Genomic DNA, 13,401 nt, shown 5'->3' with positions numbered 1-13,401 from the left:
AGCCGAGTACCATATAGTTCCATATTCGAGAGAAGGCAGACATTTCGACAGCTGATATCTCCAACACTCAGCAACTCACACCAAAACAATCTAGAGTGATGAATAGCGCTACAGGTAAGAGGAAATATATATTTATTTGATTTTGGGGTAACCTGTCCCTTTAAATCAAAAATTGAACTGTCCTTTAAAAATAAATAAATAAATAAATATTGTGTTAAGTACCATTAGATGGTAGAATGACAAAAATAGGCAGGTCAGTTTAATAAAAGACTCTGTATTTAATTATGGTGCAGTTGTCTGCCTATCCATCCATTGGATTTTGGGATATGTAGCCCCATTTGACACTACCCAGGTTGTTTCAGCACCATGGACAGATTCAGCAACATTCATAGAGGGGAATTGGAGAAGAAACTTTCTTTATGTCCAAAAGGTCCCTTCTGCTCTAATTCCACCTGTCTGGTGGACCTTTGAACTTTATGATGAAGCGTTATGGTCACTCCCCCATTTGGCTTTAAGAATGAGTACAAACATTCATCAGACTGGCCTCAGCCATAACACTGCCATATTAAAGCCCACAAACTAAGCAGAGAAGGCACAGGTATCAAATCAGCCACAAAAAGTACACCCACAACTACAAGAGCTCCATTATCATTGGGAGACCAAAGTAAAGCAATACCTCCTGGCCAGAGATGAAATAGTTGTTTTACATGTGACGCACACTGATACCCTGCCAGACAGGGTGGTGATGAAGCAGAGGCCCTCCTGGTTACACTACGTCTCCTTAAAAACAAAAAATCCCCCAGCGCAGCTCCAGCTTCAAGCTGATGTGCTATAGGCAGCCGAGGTCACTGGTTCATCCGTCAGAGAGGCTCCTCGTTGATGGATGGCACTCAGAGCAACGCGCGCCCAATCCGCTGTAGCCCTAACCGCCGAGAAAGGGCCTTCGCAGGAAGAGAAATAAATAAATAAACAGCAACATCAAAGGGATGTTCAAAAGAAAAACAAAGCCTGCACACGTTCGTTTGCAAACACACACACACACACACACACACACACACACACAAAGTGCGCACTGGCTCTCTCGCACACATCCGGCAAGAGAGAAAAGGGAGGCGGAGGGGAAAAAAAATACAAAGGACTGAAAGCATACACATAGTTTACTCTCCAATGACACTCGGCTTGAAGAAAATCTAGACAAAACAAGGCAGAGTGGCGAAAATTGGAGCGTTTGATGGTTTGATATTTGCGTTGAATAGACTCGAAAACAAAGATCAGGCCAAAACTGTATACAGTTTCAGGTTTTTCATTAAAATCTACAAACACTCACAATGATCTTTATACTTGTGTCTCCCAGTGTCTCATTGAGGGGATAAACTGCCGCTGTATGTCACCTTCACCAACGGGAAGGTGACCCAGCTGTGGCTCACTGATCATATAAAGCGAACACTTAATGTTTACTTTCTCCAAATTACTTGTAAATAAGTCTGGTAATATTCTATAGTTTTCTCATTGTCAACAAATCTAATGAAAAACAACAATGACTTTAGTCTGCTAAGTACTCTTTGTGTAGCCAAAGCCTAGTATCCTCTGTGCCATGGAGTTACAATATTTCTTAGAAAAAAATTTAAAATACACCATTCAGCCACACTGTTGCACTTCCTTAATCACGATGAACATGGACATGAGTTTATTTTGACCTAACACGTTCCTCTGCCATAAATACTTCGAATCCACCGAATCCAGCTGAAGTACCATTTGCTAAAAACTATGAGCCCAGATGTTTAGGGAAATCCTTTAGCCTTTTAAAAAAAAATTCAGTGTACATTTTTCACCCGTTTATAAAGACTGTTAAGTCTTCAGTAGGAACCAGTAGGGCTGAGAGCAACCTGAAAAAGTTTTGAGGATGGACTAACATGTTGTTGGTGTTGGTCTTTGTATGGAATTTGTTGACAAATACATTTTCAATGAGAGTGTAGCTTTTTGCTTTTGCCAAGCTCCTCACGTTTTTCCACTCTATATATCTCGTGTGTTTTTGTTTGTTTGTTTGTTTGTTTGTTTGTTTTTTCATGAGTGCATTGAACGTCTCAAGTTGAAAAACACTTCATCACACAGTGGAAAAGTGCCTGATGCCATTTGCATTTTTTCTCATAGTCCAATGAATGGAGAGGCGGGCCCTCTGCAGTGACGACACCAAGTGGGGACAACATGGAGGACAAACTAGTGGTGGCTGTTTACCCAGAGATATATGACTTTACCAACCTTAGGTTATAAACTAAGTAACTAACGCTGCGTTTAAATGCGGTTGTGTTTACCATGTTCATTAGAGGAGTCCATATGAATGCACCCTTTTTTGGTTTTCCCAACATTGTATTTGGAAATTTTGTCAGAGCTCCAAGTTCACGAGATTGTGTTCATCACTTTCCATGTCGTAGACATGCACAAGTTCCATTTGAATGCAGCATAACTAACTAACTAACTGGCTAGCTAACCAACTTAATGACTAGCTATTACTAACTAGCTAATAACTAAGTAACCAAGTACCTACCTAACTAACTAACTAACTGATTAGCTAACTAACTGACTAGCTAACTAAATGACTAGCTATTACTGACTAGCTAATAACTAAGTAACCAAGTAAGTAACTAACTAACTGATTAGCTAACTGATTAGTTAACTGACTACCTAACCAACTTAATGACTAGCTTTTACTGACTAGCTAACAACTAACTAACTAACTGACTGACTGACTGACTGATTAGCTAACTAACTTAATGACTAGCTATTATTGACTAGCTAATAACTTACTAGCTAACTAACTAACTGACTTATTGGCTAATTCACTGACTAGCTAATCAACTTAATGACTAGTTATTACTGGCTGGCTAATACGTAAGTTAGTAAGTAAGTAACTAACTAACTGACTAACTGATTAGCTAACTTACTGACTAGCTAACCAACTTAACGGCAAGCTATTACTGACTAGCTAATAACTAACCAACTAAGGGTGCCTTCAGAAATACTCCAAGTACCAGAGCTCACTCTTGCCAAAACTGGCCCATTCGTAAATTCGTATCGCTGTTGGAATGTACCACGCCGTTATTCAGAACACCACACTCTCGGAGCAGCACAGCATACCCTGGGCACTCTGTCTGGAGGAATGGAGCAGTAGAGCGCCAAGTGGAGTAACTTAATGGTTCATTATTTTGTTAAGCTTTTATGTGTTTTGGGGCTGACATTAAAGTCATGCGACTGTGGTGTAGTTTATCTATAGCCTAACCTTAGCTTTTTTACTTCTGGTGGTTGTATTTAGGCTTTAGAAATCATAGAAGTGGTGTTCATATGTGAAGATTATCTTGCTGAACAATGTGTAAGTATCATAAACGTTTGTTTGCTTATTTTCTGCAATAACCCAAAATCCAATGGAAAAATCCCATAGCCTTTTCCGAACGAACCAGGGTGATGCTAACCTTAACGCTAGGTTAAGGTTAGCATCCTTAGTTAGTAACCTTAACGCCTATAGAAAAACATCATCCCTGGAGCACTCTATGTAGCTAAGGCTACAGGCTGCATTTTGCAACCTGCGAAGAGTTTTCTGTCAGATCGGGGCCTTTCTTTGCAGTAAAGTAATTTATGCCAGTTGGTGAGCTCCAGTTGAGATGAAACTACAAACCTTGTCAGTTAGTGCTATTCTCTATCCAACCATTCACACAGAATCAGACAAATGTAAGAGCACCTTTTGTTTGAGTCTATTAAATAATTCACCGATGTATGTGACCTGTTAGGACTTTTGTATTTCATATGTGTCTGTATAGAAAACTGGGATTATAAAGGAGGACCAGCAGGCCAAAATTGAAGACAAAAAGCTCTCCCCCAAAAAGTTGAAGAACCTTGCATGAGGTAACTTCATGCAATCACCCAAAATAAAATAAAAAAAAACCTAGTTTGAGCTGGAGAACTTTTACCTGTTAGAGACCCACAGGATGCTATCAAAGATGAGCCTACGTGTAATTGTGTTTGGGTTCAGCGTTCCAAAATGTGCAAAATTGTTTGGCTTTTTTATTTTGTGCCTTACTAAAACAAAATTTGTTGTGATGCCAGTTAACACTTCACTTCTTCTGCACTCAAAAAGGAAAACACAGCATAATTTACATTTTCTGGCAGTCGTCTTGGATTCACAATGTTTTGTTCTTTGTCTCATTTATTTGATTCCTGGGAACTGCAGCTAAATGTTATTGTTTCCATGATCTTGGATATTGGCAACCGGGAACCTCAGCAGACTATGAGTGCTTTGGTCGGTTGGGGAGCCTTGCTAGCATGGCCTTGAGTTAGTCAGCACGGGCTCATCCCATGAAATATTGAGGAAGCTGGAAGGGCTGGGCTGGGGCCTCATGTAGGGGTGTGTGTGTGTGTCTGTGTGTGTGTGTGTGTGTGTGTGTGTGTATGGTGGGGATTGCCTGACGATGGAAGCAGTGGATGTTGTGTCAGCTCCCCCAAACCAAAACAAACTCCTTAGCCCCCCAGTGTACTCGTAAAATCAGAAAAGTGGATTGCAATATACCTTCCATTGAAAATAAACCATTCTCTCTCTTGTTTTCTCACCCTCTTCCCCCTCCCGTTCTCCCCTCCTCTCTGTTTTACACACACACACACACACACACCAGCCGGGCTCTCTGAGATTTAATCTCATCCTTATTCCCGTACCCTTAATCTTTTCGTTTCTTTACATCTCCATTTCCCAATGCAAATCAGTTCTTCTCATCTTCCTGCTTATTCGCCTTCACTTTCTGCTCTTTCTCTCTGTTTTCCAATCAGCCGGCAGAGCTGCTGTATATGTGTGTGTATGTATGCGTGTGTGTGTGTGTGTGTGTGTGTCTAGTCAGTCAGCGAGCTGAGCTACAGTACAGACAGTTTAGTACAGTTGAAAGAGCACATCAGACTTCTGCCCTGCTCTCTCTAAGGGCTGATAATATGAGCCCTTCTTACCTGTTAGGAGCTAGTGAGCCGCTGCTCCTCCCTTTAAATGAACTTCAGAGGGGGAGTCAGATTGACAGGAACACAGAGAGGGCTGCCCCGTTTGACTGGCGGTCCTGTCAAGGTGAACCCAAGGTGCTCTCTCAGGCCCCGCGTTGCTTTCCACAAGGCTGCCCCTGCTGAGCTGATTGGGCCTTAATGGTACAGTAATGACCAAAACAAGCCCACACACACACTCACATATGCACACACACACACAGCCTCACTATTGTCTTAGCCAAGGGCACGTTATCTCAAAAGATTTCAGAAACTTAAAGGTCTAAGCCAGCTAATTTAGCAAGTTAACATCAGTTGAGCCTCCCTATTAATCTTTGTTTCAAAGTGTGTGAGGGAAATATAAGGCTGAGTGTAGCAGCTGTTTGAGAAACCATTAAGAGTGCGTGGTCTCGTTTTCCTCCCCTGACAGATTCTGCATAGTAATAAAGGCGAGGGGAAGCCTCTCTTTAAGCCTCAGCACCTTAATAGCCTGTATGATGACACTTTATCTATAGTTTGTGCATATAATCACCAAACTAAAGGGGGTGACCCCAGGGCGTGGGTTCACCCGCTGACATTTGACATCTTTATAATTAACTGGGAAGGTCTAATCTCTGCCTTCAAATGACGCATGGCCACATTCCATTTAATATGCTTATAAGCACTATGTATTATTCAAATATGCAGATGAGGCTCCGTTAGAAAACAGACTTTTTGACACAGGTTTTTCTCTCCCGTCGTGGTGGGGTATGGGGGCCACTAATGGACCTGCAGGGATCGGAGAGCAACAGCCCTTCTGAAATTTTCATTCCCTGAGAAAGACGACAAAGTTTTCTCCTACATCTTCTTTGTCTGTGTGTTACTATTTAAATTTAAGCCACCCAGTAAAGGACAGAACTAAAATGAGCACTTTGCAGCTTTGTCTTAAGAGTAAAGGCGCTGAAAACCTAATTCTTCCTGCTGTATAAGCCACAGCACACTTTTATCAAGCCCTCATTACTCTATATAAAACATCTTTCGGACAGGGACTGCTTGTGTGAATTTTGTCTTCGTAGGAGTTTTAATAGTTTTGGTCGGAGATGTTTTGGTGGAGTCGCCCATCTTTAGACTGAGTGAACCAGCAGAGCTTTTTATGGATGCGAGCTCTAACAGGGCTGGAAGAAAGAGGCTCTTATGTTCACTTTTGGCTTGAGTTACTTTTGAGAGGCTGGTGGTCGCTGGGTCAGAGGCTTCAGTGAGCCGGTAACCACTACACGAAGCCCTCAGTCCTCACCGGAGCTTTTCAGCTGCTGCAGCGCCTCGCCACATTCACAACCTTATATCCTCTCACTTTAGGGAGGGAATGAAGTCAGACTTATCAGTGCTGTGTACTGCTGCTGCCTTTTCTTTTAATCCATATTCATGACTCGCTTGTAAATTTGAAAATCAATACCACACTACAGTTACATTGTGGTGAGGTCATAAGGTCTCATTATTTGGAAATCATAGCTATACAAGAAATAAATTAACCATTGTAAAATTATTGTAGTGAATACAAGATAATTACAAACAGGAATATTCATTATATCTTCTGTTTGAATCTTTTGCAAACTCACTTGTTACTTGTACAAATTTAAGTGATTTTTAAGTAGTGTTTTGAATGAATTCACTTTATCATGAACAGCTGCTTTGTACGGAAGCCCTAAGGAGGCAAGTGAAGGGCAAGTGAGAAAAAAAAATTCTGGTAATCTATTTTCTAAGTCTGATGTAAATTGTTTTCTCTCCTGTTTATGACTTACAGGTGAAAAATGTTTTGCCAGGTTAATCTTTCCTTCCTTAGAGTTCCTTAATTATTTTTTCGTATGTGAAACCAGTGACTCCATATAAAGATGAACAACATATATAACTATAACTATAATATTATTACTTTCATTAATGTTGTTGTAAGCTACTGTCATTACCTGCATCTCTCTCTCTCTCTCTCTCTCTCTCTCTCTCTGTCTCATTGTGTCATATGGATTACTGTTAATTTATTATGCTGATCTGTTCTGTACGACATCTATTGCACGTCTGTCCGTCCTGGAAGAGGGATCCCTCCTCAGTTGCTCTTCCTGAGGTTTCTACCGTTTTTTTTTTCCCCGTTAAAGGGGTTTTTTTTGGGGAGTTTTTCCTTATCCGCTGTGAGGGTCTTAAGGACAGAGGGATGTCGTATGCTGTAAAGCCCTGTGAGGCAAATTGTGATTTGTGATATTGGGCTTTATAAATAAAATTGAATTGAATTGAATTGAACATGTCTCCACTTCCTCCCACTGTACAAAAATGAAGCCAAAATATCCTTGATATGGGCGATGATGTCATTTGAGACCAGAGTCTCGGCAGTAGTGCTCAGAAAGTGGAGCCATGGCATCAAGTTCCCACCCATACACCTGTCTGACTTTATGGCATCAAATAACTAATTAAAACCAAACTTATCAGAAAAACAAACACTTGAACATACATCAGTATGATAAGAACTACATTAAATGACAATAAACATCTTTGGGGAAAATGTACTTGATGTGTACTTTGATTTTTTAGTGTGGCCCCTTTCCCATCTGCTAACAGAGGGGGTGGAAATTATGGCCTGTACTGTAGCCACCACCAGGGGGCCATCAAGATGATATGGCTTCTTTGTGTTTTACACAAGCAGCAACCTCCAGGGCTGAAAAATGAAGCCAATGCGGACGTACCAAAATCTGCAATTCTTTAAACGGCCAGTTGAGGCTGTCTCCAGAGGCCAGTCAGTCCCCATAGACCCCCATGTTAAGATGCCCAACTTTACAACAGAAATGAACATGTTTACAGCCTGGTACAAAAAACAGTTTTGGTATCTATAGCTAATTTACCCCCTCATGACAACTGCCCGGTGGATGAATTTTTTCTGTAACTCTCCCATTTACATTTCTTAAGGCTTTGGATGGGCCACTTTGTCAGTTAGATCTTCGCTTCTTCACAGCGCCAACATCTCACTTAATAACGGTCACTATGCTCCAGAAAAACTGACTTGTCTTTGTTTTGGCTAGAAATGTATTTTGATGCTAACATGCCATTATCGTTAGCTATACTGCCGCTAGCCCGCTACCTAGCGAGTGAAAACCACACTTTTTATGGTTTACCAACAAATACAACCTATGTTAACTCAACTGCATAGCTAAACCTAGCTGTAACGTTAGTCATGGTTACGGGACACTTCATTAGCATGACTAACATTACAGAAGACTTAACGTTAGCTTGAAAGTTAGCTAGAGCTTCACTTGTTCTTAAGCTAGAAACACAGGACAAAAAAATTAGATCAGGCCTAGAAAATGCATCACTAGAATTTTTTTTTCATAATTGCTTCTCAGGGCTTCCGTATCTTTATGAATATGATCTTAAATGTTTGACTTTCATACATGTAAACATTTATAGTTGTCTCTTAAATTTAAATTGATGATAGACTAAGAGTATGAAAGAAAACCAGACGCTCCTTGCCACCTCTGGTCTTCTCCATCAGGCCTTACAGGTTGGGACATCTAAAAAACTGTACAGTCTTTAAAAGGGCATGTCATTTGTGACATTGTGAATTTGTAACTAACATTACACAGATTAAAATATGCTACTTTGAAAAGTAAGTGTAAATCAGACGTTTCCCTCCTTCGTTATACTGTGTTGATTGTTCTCATCTCACCATTTGACAATCGAAAAGGTGAAAAACAAAAGTGAACAATAATAGGCTATTAAAGACCAAAAAAAATAACAACTGTCTGCTGTATTTGCCCTCTGTTTCAGGTTATCCCCAGTTTGCTGTTTGGCTGTTGCAGGGTTGATATCGAACGGCATCAAATCACCTTTTTTTTGTTCCTTAAAGGTTGTAAACATTTGTAAATGAGTGCTTGCATGTGTTGAAGGCATATTAGGTTTTCTCCTTGGTGTCCATGGGGGTTTATTGAGTGTGCTGTTGTTGATCCTGGGCCATGAATCCTTCCCTGCCCTCTCCTCTGCCTGGAGCCTGCCCCCAGCCTCTCCACAACCTCCCACTGAGCTCCCTCTGTCTCTGGCTTCATCTCCAGCTCTGTCTATCCAGCTCACCATCGCAGCTCCCGCCTCCTGTCTCATGTCCCTTTCAACTAAACTGTGAGCTTTTTTATTTTTATATTTATATCAGCTTTTTATTCAAGCCTTTGTTATTCAACCTTCTCTCATTTCTACTTTTTCATGTAGCTTATTTGTTCTTTTTCTTACTTTGGCTTTGGTTTATTGTTTCTTTTACTGTGGAAGTGGCTTCCTCTTTTTCCCTGGTAATATACAGTATATATAATTATACAGTTCAGATAATTTACATTGCCTAATTGTTCAACTGTCAACCTCACCTGTTGATAGCGCATCAAGAATGATTACCCTTCACAATTCTCACAGGTGTTTCCACCTTCTGTCTGTCAACGTTTACACTTCACCTGTCTCCTTCAAAAGATATTCAAGGTGGAACAAACAACAAAATGCTTCAAGCATGATTTTGTTCTTCGTAGAAGCCACAAAACAGTTTTTATGTTATAGGAGACATGCAATATTGCAAATTCAGAGTTTCAATTATGTGCTGCTTTTGAGAAATCATACCTTAAAGTTATAAATGTACACTCCACTGAAGTGGATGACAGTAAAGTTGTTTTTTGAATTTTTTTAAATTCAAAATTATGATTAATTTAACTAAATGAAGCTCAAAGGAATAGTTTGCCATTTTGGTAATACGCATGCTTTCTTGCTGAGAGGTAGATGAAAAGATCAATGTCACTCTCACGTTAGCTTAACTTAGCATGAGGGTGGAAACAGCGTTGCTGAAGGTTATTCAAACTAACTGGGGAAGGCAGCTTACGCTAACATTAGTGCTAACCTGGGGTCTCATTTATACACACTGCCTACGCACACAAAAGGAGGCCTGAAAGAGGCGTATGCCACTTCCCACGCAAAAGTTGTGATTAATAAAAACAGACTTGACGGGAGAAACTTTGACCCATGCTTACTAACATGTTGGAGACGGGAAATTGGAGACACAGATGGTGAAGTGGCAGCCTGATTGTAGAAACTGTCGAATATTTTTTGGCGCACGCCATTTTTGGCTTTTGTCGGTACATATAGTTTCAGTATGGATCCTACGCATCGTTTTATAAATGAGACCTCTTGATCGTAGTAAAGAGCAGCAGATAGCTGGACTCAAGTAACAAATACATATTTCAGAACATGTGATCCTATGGCTTTGTTCACTTTTCTACAAATTCTCTCCTTTTTTCTTCTGTCTCTGTACAGTACTGACATTGAATGGTAAAGTGCCCACCATGGATGCATAAGGAGACTTGGATACAGCATTGGAGGCGGAGCCCTCTTCATTCTTATGTAAGTTGCTCAGTGGCGTATGAAGCCAAAAAAGCTGAATTTCCACAATATGAAATTACCCAGATGATTAGCACTGCCTCTGAATCACTGGGCCCATAGAGCAAGTGCACTAGAGACTTTCACCAGCCAAGCTGGCTACCTCCGATTTAGTGCTCCACCAACCTGAATGTGGAAAAAAAGATTTGATCTTGCGGCTCTTTTGGACTTTCCAAATGTTATTGGACTGAATGGATCAAATTCTGATAGTGAAACGATCATTAAGGGGACTGTGACCCTCAAAAAAAACGTGTCCACTGATTTACAGACGTCTCTCCCAATGTAAGTCTATGGGAAAAAGTCTTTTTGGGCCCCATGGCATCATGTGATGGGCTCCAGCCACTACGAAAATTGGCTTCAAAGCCCAGCACACTTTCTGGGGACTTGATGCTTACAGACGGTAATAACGAGTTTCTGATTTTGGATTCTCTGTGATGTCACGAGAATCTTAATTGGCTTGGCTAAATTGAATGATTCGTCTATCTGAGTCTTAGCATTGACTTCGTGTGTAATCGCACCATGCAAATAATTTGTTTTGCATTCACCTGCACAAATCTTAAAAGTAACTAATAAACACCTTTTTTGTTGTTAATTGTTAGTATAAGTAGTAACTGAATTTGGTCAAGACTTGGTACATGTACTACCCCAGAAAACACAAATGGTCTTTTCCACACTTTTTGTAGATTAAATTAACAGAATACAATATGCTGATTAGTGAGTTTTGGAGGTGCTTTCAGAGAGCTTCGCTACTTCCGGAGAGAGCCAGCTGTTTCCCCGTGTTTCTAGAGTTTATGCTATGCTAAGCTAAGCTAAACTAAATGACTGCCTGCTCCAGCTCCATATTTAAAGCGCAGACAATAAGAGTAGTATTGGTTTTCTCATCTAACTTTTGGCAAGAGAGCCAATAAAAGATTTTCTTGATTTCCTCATTTCTTCTGCCTGTGAAATTTAAAGGTGGCATATTTATTTTTATCTGTATTGGGATATACAGTAAATGCTCTCATGCCAAGGGTCTGCATACTTAGCCACAAGCAGCATCCCTGAGAATTTGATTACAAAATGCCACACAGAAATGATGTGCTGTAAAATACGCGTGGGGCGTTCACAACATCTTGTGCATCTGTCCACCAACAATTCTTCTTTGCAGACACATAAAGAAAAAAAAACAGTCCTGATGGCAGCCATACTGGCTGAATGATTTATTACTTTTCTCACATCCACCTGTTGTTTTTCATAGAAGCCTACTGTGTGTGTCATCATGTAACGTCACTCACAGAAACACGGGGACGGTTGTGTGCAATTTGATCTGCCCAGAATAAACAAGGTAAGAAATATTTCCTGTCATCGTCTGTGTGAGGTGAGAGCACCAGGCAGCTTCAGCTATTTTGGCGTCCTGAGACTGTATCACATGATGCTATGGTGTTTTTTGGGAGAGCGATGTTAAAGTCTTTTCTCACTGTTTAACAGCCTAAATTTAACAAGCAAGATTTTCCCTCTTTACGTCCTTTTCTCCCTCTGTCCTCCCTCTTTCTCCCACTTACCAACCCCTCTTTATCACTCCAACACATCTCTTTTCCTCTCCATCTCTCCTTCTCTTCATTTCTAGGCCCTGCAGATTGTCACTGTTATTTACCAAATATAGTCTGACAAAGAAGAAGTGGGATTTTTTACTGATTGAAGATCAAAGTAGCAAAGTCTCCTCCTCGAAGCCCGCCCCTTCTATTAGCCGCCCTTAAGAACAGAGGAAAACATCAATTTCTCGCACATCAATGGCGGCTTCATAATCAATTGAAAAAGACACTTGTATGGGGATGCAAATCTTATCTTTGTCTTATTAGAGCTTTTAGAAGATGCATGTCGGGATTTAATGTTATGAAATAAAAGGGGGTCGCTTTTTTTAATCTAAAGATGCAGAGGCGTTAGTAATGGTCGAAATCAAAGCCCAGAGACTGTGGTAATTACTGGAGGAGTTTGCCTATCCTTATTAATATTGATCAAATATTACTGTGATCTGATCTCTGGGCTTATGATGAATTTGGAAGGTGGTTAACGAGCACAAAGAAGAACATGGCACTCGTTTTCCCCCCCGTGCAACAACTGGGGGAAAATGTCCATTTTCTTCTTCCTGGGATTTGACCATAAAAGAGAGAAAGAGCAGGAAAAATGCACCTTTGTTTGGGGTGAAATTGTTAAAATGCTTAAAGATTTTAGACTCCCATCTTTCTCACATGGCCGTTTTTCTACGTTTTGCCTTTCGCCTTGAGTCGTAACAAAGTGATGCATGTTGTTTGAGTGCTGGAAAAAAAGACAGTTGTGTCAAAGGGAATTCAAGGTTGCTTTTTCATTGACCTGATGATGATGTGCTGTGCTTTAAAATGGCCCTAAATAAGCTGATGTCCTCTAGGCAAGAGGGATGCACAAAACACACCGCTTCATCCAGCAACAATGCTGCGGATGATCACAGAATGTTAAAAGATCCTCATTTTGAAGTGTAAATAAGGCAGGCTCAAAAGTGTTGCCGGTGAGGGCACAATTTCTGCACAATATATCCCAATTCTTCGAGAGCTTGTTCGTGTTAAGTGATGCTTAAGTGCTGACCAAACAGATCATTTCATGCCCCGGAATATACATTGCGCATCACAGGGGATTGCGAAAAAGGTGGAAAATTCATTAGTGTTTATTTCATTGAAATTCACATATCAAAATCCTCCAGCTATGAGCACATAAACAAAAGAGTGAGGGAGCTTTGGAGCCACCCATGTGGAAAGCATTGATTGCTGCTCACTTGACGCCTTCAGGAGTCTATTGGACACAAAACTTGAGGCCAATTGATTTTTCTGCATTAATTTCTCAATTAGGATCCTTGAAGAAGACCACGAGGGCTGCAGCCAAAAAAAGTCTAGCTGAGGTTGAAGCATGAAGCTTTGGGGCCTTAATGATGTGTGTTTTGGTGCATATGTGTCCATGCTGTAT

The sequence above is a fragment of the Epinephelus lanceolatus genome, chromosome 21 (genome assembly GCF_041903045.1).
Source record: "Epinephelus lanceolatus isolate andai-2023 chromosome 21, ASM4190304v1, whole genome shotgun sequence".
Taxonomy (NCBI): Eukaryota; Metazoa; Chordata; class Actinopteri; order Perciformes; family Serranidae; genus Epinephelus; species Epinephelus lanceolatus.
The sequence above is the reverse complement of the archived record's forward strand: the minus strand, read 5'-3'. Positions refer to the sequence as shown.